Consider the following 14,675-nt stretch of genomic DNA (forward strand, 5'->3'; position numbering starts at 1 on the left):
TACCAGAGAGCACCTAATGGTCACAAATGTACCCACCTGAGTGAAGGTCCGGCATCCCCCCCGACATCAACCACAGCAGAGGGGAGTCCCATCTGTCACACAATAAATACCCCCCCCCCCCCCCCCGGCATGTGACATCACCAGGTCAGTTCCCCTACAATGGATCCTGTACATGCGCACTGTCAGAGACATGGCCGGATTGCAATAGGGGGAGAAGGCGTGATCCAGGGCAACTAGCCACCCTGTCCCCCCCCGTGGGGGGTCACACGCCCACCAAGGGAAATTAGGTCAGTACACCACATCCAGCCAATCAAGGAAAAGTGATAGTGGCCAGATAAATTTCCGGGTAAACAAAACAAAACTAGTCAAGCAAACACAATAAATAGCATTATGGATAAAGTAGAATACATTATCAGGAACGCAATCAGGTTTTACCGTTTAGCGACCACCCACTGTGTAAGTGTTTAGGGGCGGGGGAGCTAGAACAGGTGAGGTGCGTGTACATATACTGCGGCAGGGAGGCCGCTCTGCGCCAGATCACGTACCTACTACATGATCTGACAGTTCCAGGTCTGGCGTGCACACTAGGGTGACCACATTTCCAAATTGCCATTTAGGGACACCCCCCTTCCCCAAAAAATATGATTTCAAAAACCTTTGCTGACGATGGAATCTGTCACTCATTTCCCTCCTGCCTGGCTATCTCTAGCATAGAGCACTAGGAGGAAGTGATGTCACTTTAGAACAGCGGTCCCCAACCTTTTTTGCATGGGGGACCGGTTTCGTTGAAAGGGGGGAGGAATGTAGTCTCTGGGTTGACAGGGAATTCAGCGGTGGGTGATTTGTCGGGTGAATGGCTGATGTTAGCACTTAAATCATCCCGACACCATGCTTGATATGGTGCCAGGATGATCAAATCACATTGTTTCTATTACTACATTGTAATATATAATTAAATAGTTCAACTCACCATAATGCTGAATCAGTGGGAACTCTAAGCTTGTCGATTGCCCCCAGATGCAGCTTGTCACTTGCCACCATCGTCTGCTGCAAGATGCAGTGTGTCGCTTGCCACCCGTAGCCTGCCACCGGATACAGTGTGCCACGTGCCACCTATAGCCTGCCACCAGATTCAGTGTGCCACTTGCTACCCATACCCTTCCACCAGATGCTGTGTGCCACTTGCCACCCACAGCCTGCCACCAGATGCAGTGTCACTTGTCAGCCAATAGTGAGGGTGTATAGTGAAGGGTGCAGGGTTCTGTAGAGGGGTGCAGGGTACTATGGGTTGGGCACAGGGTGTATAGTGAGGGCTGCAGAGGGGTGCAGGGTTCTCTGGAGGGGTGCAGGGTACTATGGGTTTGGGGAAGGGTGTATAGTGAGGGCTGCAGGGTTCTGTAGAGGGGTGCAGGGTACTATGGGTTGGGGGCAGGGTTCTGTGGAGGGGTGCAGGGTACTATGGGTTGGGGGCAGGGTTCTGTAGAGGGGTGCAGGGTACTATGGGTTGGGGGCAGGGTTCTGTAGAGGGGTGCAGGGTACTATGAGTTGGGGGCAGGGTTCTGTAGAGGGATGCAGGGTACTATGGGCTGGGGGCAGGGTTCTGTAGAGGGGTGCAGGGTACTATGGGTTGGGGGCAGGAAGAAGAGAGGGCTCCCACACAGGGTTCAATGGAGGCGTAGAGGGCAGAGGACAGTGTCAGAGGGGGCCCTGGACATTGACAGCCTGGAATGGTTGGAGGGACCTGGATCAGAGCTGGGGGAGATGATCAGGGAGGGAGCAGCTGAGGGTAAGCAAGCACCGGAGGGACCCGAGGATTGGGAAGCACGGGAGGGACTCAAGGACACAGACACAGGTAGCGCCCCGCCCCCATTTCAGTCACGAGAGACAAGCAGTGCCAGAGCACCAATCACCGGGATCCGCCGTACACTGCATGTCTGACAGGGAGCCAGCACCGCTATCCCCGACCTACACCTCCATCCACCTTACTACTACCCGACTGCCAGCCCCGCTCCTCCAACAAATCACACTCTACTACCTTGACGACCCTGCCTATCAGCAGAGCAGGGGGCGGGAGGAGCTGTTATGAAAAGACTCGGCCAATCCCTCTGTCGGGGCAGATCTCCAGCTCCTCCCGCCCTCTTGCTCTGTGCTGATAGGATGAAATAGTTGGTGGGGTGGGAGAGCCGGAAGAGGAGACAGACAGACATGGCCACAGAATTGTGAACGGCTGCATCGGCCGTGTCAATTTCATTCTGGGACGCTGTATTGTCCCGGAATGAAGGTGCCCGGGACCCTGGACAGACCTCCAAGATGCGGGACTTTCCTTGGCAATCCGGGAAGCGTTGTCACCCTAATGCGCGCCTCAGGTGACCCACTCCCACTGTGATTGGACACAGTGGGAGCCAATCAGAGGGTTCTGGCGCAAGGAACTGACGATTGTTCAGGAGAAAGGCAGAACGGTGGTCTGCTTAGGTGAAGGCAGATCGCCGTTCTGTGAGATCCTGTGCTGATCCTGTGTTTCTACTAAGCAGGAACAGTGATCTCTGTCTTCCCCCCAGTCAGTAATCACTCCCAGGGAACACATTTACCTCTTTGATCGCCCCTGATGTTAACCCCTTCCCAGTCAGTGTCATTAGTACAGTGACAGTGCCCAGTGACAGTGGTCCCCAAAAAGTGTCACTTATGCCTCTTTTCCACTGAGTGGATCGGTTCGTTTGGTTCGGTACGGTACGCTATTTTGGGTGTTTCCATTATGAAAGCGGCCCATACAACCGAACCGAACCGTTCCATTCAGGGTCCTGCTTCAGATGTGGGGCCATAGAAAATGGAACGGTTCGGTTAGGGCGGAGCTACGATAAATCCACTGATTGGCTGACAGAAAACCCTCTGCTGTGCTATGCTGAGGCATTTTTTCTAAACCCTGTATGGCCCCTTGTGGTCCCACTTGCAGTGGAAACACTCACCAGAATAGACCGGACCATTCTAGGCCATTCAAACTGTACCAACCCGAACCGATCCGCTCAGTGGAAACGAGGCATTAGTGTCCAATTTGTCTGCTGCAATATCGCAGGCCCGCTATAAGTCTCTGATCGCCGCCATTACTAGTAAAAAATGAAAATAAAATAAATAAAAATATCCCATAGTTTGTAGACGCTATAACTTTTGCGCAAACCAATCAATATACACTTATTGGAATTTTTTACCAATAATATGTAGCAGAATACATATTGGAATAAATTGATGAAGAAATTCGATTTTTTACGTTTTGTCATTGGATATTTATTATAGCAGAAAGTAAAAAATATTGTTTTTGTTCAAAATTGTCGCTCTTTTTTTGTTTACAGCGCAAAAAATGAAAACCGCAGAGGTGATCAAATATCACCAAGAGAAAGTTCTATTTGTGGGAAAAAAATGATATCAATTTTATTTGTGTACAGCGTCGCACGACCGTGCAACTGTCAGTTAAAGTAACGTAGTGCCGTATGGCAAAAAATGGCCTGGTCAGGAAAGGGGGTAAATCTTCCAGAGTTGAAGAGGTTAAACCCTAATGGTGGCGATAATCACTTTGATAAATGATCAATTTATTTTCTGATTGATCTGCTTCAATAGGAATAATCAATCTATAAATGACAACACATTCAATCAATATGTCACATTTGGGGAAGTGGATTTCAATGGAAAGGATACAATCATAATGGATAATAAATGTATTTCTGTTTCCATGGTGTAATCCCATCATCTGATTGATCACAATAGTAGAGTGGGAGTGGTTTAGATCTTTATCACTGTCTGGGGTCCCCACAGTGGAGATTTAGCCCTCACTTTCTCCAGGGTCAGAAAGGCAGGAAGTGAGCAGAATCTCTCCCATAGCAATAAATAAGAGGAGGAGCATCTACTGTACACACAGCGGCCATCTTGGATTGCAGAGTCTCTTTCCAGGGATGAGTGTTTTCGGGGACCACTAGGATTCCCCTAAATGGTTACAAGGGAACCCATACTGAGAGAAATATGTAGGCTACCATTGCTGACCGCCTATATGCTAAATGCTATACTCCTGGCTGGCTCTGGCTTTCATGCTTTCTGCATGTTCATTTAGAACTTCTTCCCAATCAGTGACGGAGAACAGACAGACTGCAATGGATCAGACTGACAGCCAGGCAACGAGTAGATTCGGTCTCTATTCTCCCTTAACCACTTGACCACTGGGCACTTAAAACCCCTTCCTAACCAGACCAATTTTCAGCTTTCGGTGCTCTCACACTTTGAATGACAATTACTCAGTCATACAATACTGTACCCATATGAAATTTTTGTCCTTTTTTTCACACAAATAGATCTTTCTTTTGGTGGTATTTAATCACCGCTGTTTTTTTTTATTTTTTGCGCTATAAATCAAAAAAGACTGAAAATTCAATTAAAAAAAAAAAAAAAAATTCTTTGTTTATGTTAAAATTTATTGCAGAGTATTGGCAAGTATTGGTAGAATATTGGCCAGTATTGGCAGAGTTTTGCAGTGTTGCAGAGTATTGCACAGTGTTGCAGAGTATTGGCAGAGTATTGCACAGTGTTGCAGAGTATTGACACTGAGCAGCGCTGTGGGCACTAAACATCCAGCCCACAGTGCTGCTGCAATCTCTCCCCCTCTCCCCTCACACTGTACCCTAGGGAGGAACCGGCGTCATGACGTGACGCCAGTTTGTTTAAAAGTGATCGCTCCGTCATTTTACGAAACAATCACATGGTAAGCGGCTATTTACCGTGATCCGCCGGAACCCGGCGGTCACGGATCTTCCAGGGTGCGCACCCCAGGGGGCGTGCGGGAGCAACATTCTGGAATGACGTCCCACGGACATACACCCAGATTAAGCCGACCGCGCTGTAGCCGTCTTTCGGCTATGGCCCGGTCGGCAAGTGGATAATAGACAATCCAGAGGCTTTACAAGACGCCCCCCCCCACTACCCTCATACCAAACACTAATTTCTTTACTCAACCTCTGATTGGTTGCTATTGGTTACATGCATACCTCCCAACTTATTGAGATGGGAATGGGGGACATCTATCAGCAAAAGCATGCAGGCATAGGACACACCCCATGCCACTCCCCCTTAAAGGAGAATTGTACAAAAAAAAAACAAGATTGGTTAAACCCACAATTGCTTTTTTACCACTACTATTCCTTTATATTGGCTTTTGGAATTTGCAAATGCAGCAATTTAGAAATTAGATGAAAGGATTAGTGCTGGAAAACACTTTTTGATAGCTAAAAAGTGCATTTTAAAAACATCTAAATAGATCAGACCAAAATGAGGGACAAATGAGGAGGAATATGGGACAGAGGGACATTGCTCCAAATCAGGGACAGTCCCTCGAAATCAGGGACAGTTGGGAGATATGCATTTTGCTTGTGTATGCATTTGTACTGCATAAAAATTAGTCTAGAAAGGATGAAACCTGTTGGGGGTAGGAGAGGGCATATAATAGCAAGGTTTAAAAACTCCCTTTCCCCCACATGACAATGTAAGTTATAGTTGAAGTCCAAGAACAAAAATATAGTACAGGTTAATTTTTTTTTTCTGCACTTCATTTTCAACAGTCCTTCACATATGCCCCAGTTCACACTGCTGCGACCTGTGACACCACAGCCTGCACTACTTTTCTGTGTCTTTTTTGCAATCTGAGTACCAGCAAAAGTCACAAGAAAGTTGTATCTTTGTCTTATCAATGTTACTTTGGCTGTGACATGACCCAACTTCAGAGGGTTTTTTTTTTTTTAAACCCTATACTCCACTCACAGTCCATTGTACTTTTAGCCCAGGTAATCCCTGCAGCTCCAAATTTTCTCCCAAGCATTGTAACCACCCAAAGAACATTGCACACCTAGCCAGCTTGTGTTCACAGTCCAGGAAAGATGGCTTCCAGGAGACTGAGGGATGTATTGGATGATGAAGACCGTGTCCTGCAATTTAAAAAAAATAAATAAAAAGGGACCCTACTTATAAAGACCATACCAAAGTCGCAAAACATAAAAGTTGCATCTAATCGCAAGCAAGCACGACTTTGGGGTCGTAGCAGTGTGAACCGAGCCTTAGGGTCTCCAGCAGTCAATGTCCTCAGTTCACCCCCTAGTGGATGGAGGGAGGCTTAAAGGATAAGTTGACCTTTACAAAAAAAAAAAAAAATAAATGCACAAAGTGTTCACAACACATGCAATAACACAGCAAGAACGCAACAAACTTGAGTGTTAAGATTAACATTGAAGAGGAACCAAGTAACATGTCCAGCAGACAAAGTGACTTCCCATCATTTGCTTGGGGTTTGAATAGATGTCCTGGCCATAAGCCAGATAGTGGGATTTCCCCAAGGTGTATCAGGAGGTGAGCCAGAGTGGTCTTCAACCACAGCTGTAGTGGAAAGGATTGGCGCCTCTTGGTACCTTCAATGCTGTAGATACAGTCTCTTCTGAACTTTGGCCCAAAGAGTCAAAGGTCATTCTTTTAGGAGGGCATATTCACCTTCCAGCTCTTTCCCCAGATGTTCTCTCTCCTGATGACTCTTCATTGGGTTCAAAGGGCAACAGAAGTGTCTGTTTCCTCTTCACCCAGCAGAATAGGAGTATCATGAACCTGGTAGAAGAGCCTGATGAGATGATGAGGAAGGCCTCTCCTACACCTCGGCCTTTGGGCCCCTGATAGAGCAGACAGGAGGCGCAGGAGTACAGAGTGGCACAAGTGCCTGTTGGTCTTGCTAGCAGCAGGGCTGGATGGACTCTCTGTATCAAGCAAGGGAAGATCGTCAGTAGAACACAGCAGAGCAGGAGTGCCAGATAGACGCCAGTGAGCTGGAGAAGGCTGGCACTGGTGACAGAAGGCAGACAGGCGTTGAGCAGAAGCCAACAGAATATATGTAAAAAGGGGAAGGGAACTTGGTGGGACTTTATATGAAACATATGTAAATACGTCTCCATTGCTGATTCAATAGAAACAAAAGAGTCTTTGAGCACATATCTTCACCTACTCATAGGGGTTCTCTATTACGAGTATATCTGTCTCTGCTTTAAATTTCACCATGTGGCTTTGCCTCCCTCTAACTCTTTTTTTCATCTGTATCTCTAGCTTGTCCTTGGTGGAGGTTTCCATTCACTTTTATCCACGATTTCACAAAAATATAAATCACTCACTCAATTCATTTTTTTTTAAAGATTAATAGTATTGGAGCCTATACACATCACTTCTGGACATTTCTTTCTTGTGGAGGTTTCTTTTACGCTCCTGCTCCACTCCTTGGGTCCCAGTACCTAAGCTCCCGTTACAGACGCCTTGAACACAGCAGTGGCCCGTCCACAGGGGGCGCATGGGTGCCGCCCCCCGAAAGCTAGTCACAAAAACAAAACAAAAAACAAAACAAAAAACAAAAAGGTCCTTTAAAAAAAACTTCACATCCCGCATATAGTCATATGACATCCGCAGGAGGAATCTCCCATCCTGGGTGGGCGTCATATGACGTCCTGGGCTTCCCGGCCATCGGTGTCACTGGGACCCGATGCGCATGCCCGGCGGCCGCGATGTCCACCGGGCACCCGTGATTGCCCGTTAACCGAGCAGTTTACACACACAGATCCATGTCCTGTCAGATGAGGGAGAACGATCATGTGTTCCCATTACAAAGGAACACCGATCGGTCTCCTCCCCTTGTGAGTCCCCGCCCCTACAGTTAGAATCACTCCCTAGGACACATAGTTAACCCTTTGATCGCCCCCTAGCATTAACCCCTTCCCTGCCAGTGACATTTATACAGTGCATTTGTATAGCACTGATCGCTGTTTTGGGGCCAATGGTCAAAAGTGTCCGATCTGTCCGCCGCAATGTCACAGTCACGATAAAAATCGCTGACATTACTAGTAAAAAAAAAAGAAAGAATAAAAATGCGATAAAACTATCTTCTTTTGTTTATAGCGCAAAAAATAAAAACCGCAGAGGTGATCAAATACCACCAAAAGAAAGCTCTATTTGTGGGGAAAAAAATTGTAGAAATTTCATTTGGGTACAGTGTTGCAGGACCGCGCAATTGTCAAAGCACGACAGCGCTGAAAACTGAAAATTGGCTTGGACAGGAAGGGGTGAAAATGCCCCGTTTTGAAGCGGTTAAGTGCACTGTGTACAGGCACCAGACACAGCTGTCTATGGGCAGTGTGACGTCTATGCAATCACGTGATTGCAGGTTAGATGGTTCATTTGCTTGCTTTGGCAAGTCCTTGCGGTGCAACGCAATGTGCCCGAACACTCCCACTCTAAAATTCTTCTCCTTATTGTGGGGTTTGAGATTGGCACTGCCGTAGGACATGGGCGGTGCTTTCTGCAGCGTCAATTCCGGTTTCCCACTGGGCCTGGAACTGGATGGAACGCATGGCCTGAGCGGCGCCTCCTCTGTTATTCTTGGCCAGACGGAAAGCACCAGCGGTGGCTGAGAATCAATCACAACTGCCTTGCGCTGCGGCCTGCCCTGCGATATGGGAAGATGTGGTGGGTTAGCTGGTGCAGTGGACTTGAAATTGATGTGCACAGTGATGCTGATTGATGGGCACAGTGGCTGCATTTTGATGGGTACAGTGGTGCTGGTTGATGGGCACAGTGATGCCAATTGATGGGCACAGTGAGGCTGCATTTTGATGGGCACAGTGAGGCTGCATTTTGATAGGCAGAGTGATGCTGATTGATGGGCACAGTGATGCCGATTGATGGGCATAGTGAGGCTGCAGTTTGATGGGCTGCATCCGACGGGCACAGTATCAGAAACTTCCTGGGCCCTTTGGCCTGACTAGCTGGTCTCGGTCATCTTCCTCATCCTCACTAGCTCATTGAGGGGTCAGGCTATCTTGGCAAAACCCTCTATGAATCTTCAAGAATATGAGTAGAACCCCAGAAATTAGCTCAGTTCAGTCACGTTGCTTTGTCTTGACCAGGAAGTGATAGCTTTTAATTTCTTGGGCTTGGTGGCCACTTCTGCAGAGACCTCCACAGCTTTCTCATGTTCTGCTGGTGCGCTCTGCTCTTGCACCATTGGTACACCTTCTGCAGCATGGGGTTTAAACCTTTTGCTGTTGGGTCACTTGCTGAGACAAGGAGTGAATAATCCTCTAAGTCTGTATTCATCCTCACCATCAGGGAGCTCCTGGTGGAGCTAGAGGGACGAGGGGCATGATAGCTAAGGTGTCAAATGTCTCTGACTGCATGACAGGGGGATCAATTGCAAGCCTGATATTCATCATGATGGAATTTCTCGGCTCAATACCCTAATTTCCTGATCCTCCAGCTTCTGTAGGGGTACAGTAGGTGCTTTAGATGTTTATCATAGACGTCCTGGTACAACAGGAGCACTTGTGCATCTGAATCAACAAGGGCCTTCCTATAAATACCCTCTACTTGGACTGCCAGGATAGGAGAAGAGCTGATCAGCTTGTCTGGAATCTTTCTTGAAGCTGGGGCCTAAGATTCAGTGATCTGTGCTAGAACTCCACTCTTAGCGCAATGATATATTTGCCGTCTAAGGCGTTTTCAGAGATTGGTTGGTATGGTCTTCCCTTGACGGAGCAAAGGAAGTGAATTGGACAGTCTCCCAGAAAAATAAGGGAGGCCCTATTTTAGCATTTTGGTTTTTGCTGTCATTTATTTGTATATCTAGAACTGGAGTTGGTAGTTGTAGGTGGCAATCCGGCTTCCTCCTGGTGCTGGCTTTTGGACTTCATCAGGCACGCACAAGTCCGTTGCTAGCGTCCCACTGCTCTGAAGTTTAAGAAATCACTTGGCTTACTGGCTTCACAGCCAGGGGTTGATGACTGACCCCAGAATGCACTAAGAGATGCAATGATCTTGGCGGCCAGCAGAGTCATCATTTCCATTACTTTTGACATCTGTGACTTTGGGGGTAGCCATTTCCGAAATTACTTCTACTGCACTCACTGTCTGTTCACTAAAACTCTTTTTGCAGCATGCTAAGGTAGTCATAAGTCATCCAAGTCTTCTGCCCAAAATTTGTGATGGCCTCTATAGCAGCTCCCCTTTAACTCTCAGTGATCTGTTTCTTTTGAGCTTCTGACAAGTCCCAATCTTCCAAAGCCTGTTCAATCCAGGTCTCATACTTATTCTCCAGTGGGCGCCGGCTGTGTCCCATAGAAGATTCTTAGCATTCTGTAGCTTGTTCCTGAATGGACAGTGCTAGGTTGATTACACCTGGTCATGTAATCTCAAAGGGCAGTGAAGAACTTAGCCCTTATGGTGACTGAATTTGTTGATATAAAAGCCCATTCTGTTATTAATATTACTACAGGTACTTAAATAGCACCATCAATTTACACATATACAGTATATTGTACATTCACAGCAGTGCCTTACCCTCAAGGAGCTCACAATCTAAGGGCCCTAACTCACATTCATACATACACATACTAGGGCCAATTTAGACAGGAGTCAATTAACCTACCAGCATGTCTTTGTAGTGTGGGAGGAAACCCACACAGGCACAGGGAGAACATGTAAATTCCAGGCAGGAAGTGTCATGGTTGGGATTCAAATCAATCACCATAGTGCTGCTAGGCAGAAGTGCACTTAGCCACTTTTGACATTGCCTGACTTGTGCTCTCTGGATTGTTGTCTAACATTCTCTGAGTCATCTAGCCCCTTGGAAATAGGTGTGGGAGTTTATTTGGTCCACTTAAATTCAATGTGAACACCAGTTGTTCTGGAGCTAAGGCCATCACTGCCGGACAGATCTGTACTTCACAAGCGACTTCAGGACATTGAGAACTTCACTCAGGCCTGGTTAGCCATTTTGCTCTTGGCACTACTGGACAGGTGTGGCGGGGTTCATGTTGCCTCTAAAGTAGCCATCATTCTTCACTCACGGAACAGGAAATTCCCAGACTCAAGCCACCACATGTAGTGCTTACCCCCCAATGAATGGGTCCCCTGATTCCAGATGACAATGAACCTTCTCGCTATGCTACGCCCTCTGACACACCAAGGCTGAAGGAGGAGGATTTATTCGGGCTACACACCCAACAAGGCAACAACAAAGAAAACTGTAACAGAAATAAAGTCACAAAGTAAAACTAATTTATACAATATAACAAAGACAATGAGTGGACCACGTATTTCTGGATCTAATCCCCTCCAGATACCTTAATCCTAAAATTTAAGGGGGTTCTAACTAAAGGCAATACTCGCCTAGAGGTTGAAAGGTCCTAGAGTCTTTCCAAAACCCTTTCCGCAGGCCAATGTGGTACTAACTGTTGGAGCACTCAAATAAATTTGTGATATTACAGCAAAAGGTGCAATTCCCCAACCTAAGCCCTAAGTTACGGTGATGCTGTCCTGTATGAGGAGTGTAAGGTGGCTGCTGACTCTCACCACCATGCAGTCTGCTGTGAAGTCTCTTCCCAGTCACAGGTGTTTGGAACCCTGGATATTTAATCAGTGCTTCCCTTGAAAACCCATGGCATTGGCAGCAACTCTGGATTCTGTAGAGATGATCTCCTATGAAACCAGCGATGCTCCTCTCCACCAGCTCACTGGATTTCTCTGACAGCAGCAGCCCCTAATCAAATGCAGCAGCACAGTTCCACTTTGACACTGCAGCGAACTCCGGCAGCAAACGTATATCACAAATTCACAGCTTTGTGGTACATTTTATATATTTGGTATTTTAAGTAAATTTTATACACACAGAGCAGCGCAACACCAGTTATTTTTATTTTACAAAAAAATACCTGCACTTTTGATTGGTGCATTTTCATTTTGCCGTCTGTAAAGGCAATCCCTTAAATTACAAGACAGATTTTGCAAAAGCATCTTGTGTGCATGCTAATGCTGAGTACACAAGGTCGGATTTTCCGAGGGGAAATATTCGATGGTAGCTTGTTGTCGGAAATTCCGACCGTGTGTAGGCTCCGTCGGAATTTCCGACAAAATTGAGATCTGGATCTCAAATTTTCCGACAACAAAATCCGTTGTCGTAAATTCCGATCGTGTGTACACAATTCCGACACACAAAGTTCCACGCATGCTCGGAATCAAGCAGGAGAGCCGCACTGGCTATTGAACTTCAGTCCTCTCGGCTCGTCATACGTCAACGCGTTCTTGACGTTCGGAATTTCCGACAAGATTTGTGTGACCATGTGTATGCAAGACAAGTTTGAGCCAACATCTGTCGGAAAAAAAACATGGATTTTGTTGTCGGAATGTGTGACTGTGTGTACGCTGCTCTACTTTGAGTGCATACAAGACACTTTTGCAAAAATCTGTCAGGGTTTCTTTCTGTAGGCCAAGAAAGCATTGGTTTTAATTAGCTCTACTTCCAAAAGATACGAACAGACTGTAATCTTTTTTAATTCTATGCAATCGTTAAGCCACAATGCAAAGTGGTGCATTTGAGAACTTCCTGAATTTGGCACATAAGTCAAAATCATAAACAGAAGTGTTGCATACGCTTCATGAATTTGGCACAATATTTTAACAAGGATTAATGCGGTAGTAACCCACATTAAAAACAAAAACAAAAAACAAACTTGTCCTGCTGAAGGCTCTTGTCATAATGTGCTAGTATGCACAGCATACTAGTGCATTATAATGGACTTACCTAAACCTATTTAGCTAGACTTACATAAAAACTGATCCCTCCAGTGCGCAGTCACCGCTGACCAGGAATCCATCTTCACCCTGTCTGGGTTTACAGGTTCCAGTTGTTTGAGGAGATGTGATGATGGGAGTCATGGCCGCAGCACAGCTCTCTCAATAGAGGACATGCCGTCCATTGAGAGCATAGTGTGCATGCGTCGGTGACGTCACTACCTGCTACACCCAAATTATTTCTTATACGGTGCATGTTTAGGAGATATTAACTGTACCTACAAGGCAAGTCTCATTATAGGCTTACCTGTAGGTACAAGATAAAAAAAAAAAAATAGCACTTTAATGCCTGAAAAGTGATGTGGCAGCTTTATGGAATTTCCTCCAATTTGGGTTTTATTTTGAATGTGTTTGCGCAAAGATTAGACCCTCTGATAAGTTTTTGTTGCCGTCGTCCCCACTGGAAAGATTCCCCCCTCTATTTGTCATGGTGAAATTTTTACAAGTTGTCACCAGAGCAGGAGACGTGGCTAAATGTCTTGCCTGCTGTTTAAGATAGGAATTCCCTTCTTCCCTTTTAAGAAGGCTGGGTTCACACCATTGCGAATTGGATGCAGATTCTCCACATCCAACTCGCAATAGCAGGAGATTTTGACCGGCTTTATGGCGCCGGTTCAGATATCACCGCTGCGGCTCCGGTACGAATTTGCACAGGAGCCCTGTGCGTCTTTTGGTTCATTTCAGGTCAGAATTTATCCCAAAATAGGGGCTGAAAAGGGACCTGAAACAGTGAACCAGGACGCACTGGACCCCTGCTGGGAGCCGCATGCGGCGATGGTGTGAACCCAGCCTAAAGGAGATGTCTGCTCATGCATGTTCAGGAAGAATAGGGAAATTTCCCAATGGGCAAACAGAAAAAATAATCTGATGGGGCTTTTAACCCTTCCCTATTCTATCCAAAACAAAATTTTGGCTATTTACAGTATCTTAAAAAATTGAGTACACCCCTCACATTTTTTATTATATCTTTTCATGTGACAACACTGAAGAAATGACACTTTGCTACAATGTAAAGTAGTGAGTGTACAGCTTGTATAACAGTGTAAATTTGCTGTCCCCTCAAATTAACTCAACACACAGCCATTAATGTCTAAACCGCTGGCAACAAAAGTGAATACACCCCTAAGTGAAAATATCCAAACTGGGCCCAATTAGCCATTTTCCATCCCCGGTGTCATGTGGTCTGATAAGACCAAGATAAAAACTTATTTGGTTCAGATGGTGTCAAGCGTGTGTGGTGGCAACCAGGTGAGGAGTACAAAGACAAGTGCATCTTGCCTACAGTCAAGCATGGTGGTGGGAGTATCATGGTCTGGGGCTGCATGAGTGCTGCACTGGGGAGCTACAGTTCATTGAGGAAACCATGAATGCCAACATGTACTGTAACATACTGAAGCAGAGCATGATCCCCTCCCTTCGGAGACTGGGCAGCAGGGCAGTATTCCAACATAACGACCCCAAACACACCTCCAAGAAGACCACTGCCTTGCTAAAGAAGCCAAGGGTAAAGGTGATGGACTGGCCAAGCATGTCTCCAGACCTAAACCCTATTGAGCATCTGTGGGGCATCCTCAAAACGGAAGGTGGAGGAGCGCAACATCCACCAGCTCCGTGATGTTGTCATGGAGCAGTGGAAGAGGACTCCAGTGGCAACCTGTGAAGCTCTGGTGAACTCCATGCCCAAGAGGGTTAAGGCAGTGCTGGAAAATAATGGTGGCCACACAAAATATTGACACTTTGGGGCCAATTTGGACATTTTCACTTAGGGGTGTACTCCCTTTTGTTGCCAGCGTCATTAATGGCTGTGTGTTGAGTTATTTTGAGGGGACAACAAATTTACACTGTTATACAAGCTGTATACTCACTACTTTACATTGTAGCAAAGTATAATTTCTTCAGTATTGTCACATGAAAAGATAAGAAAATATTTACAAAAAATTGAGGGGTTTACTCACGGGGGTGTGTGTGTGTGAACATATATATATATATATATA

The sequence above is a fragment of the Aquarana catesbeiana genome, linkage group LG08 (genome assembly GCF_042186555.1).
Source record: "Aquarana catesbeiana isolate 2022-GZ linkage group LG08, ASM4218655v1, whole genome shotgun sequence".
NCBI lineage: Eukaryota > Metazoa > Chordata > Amphibia > Anura > Ranidae > Aquarana > Aquarana catesbeiana.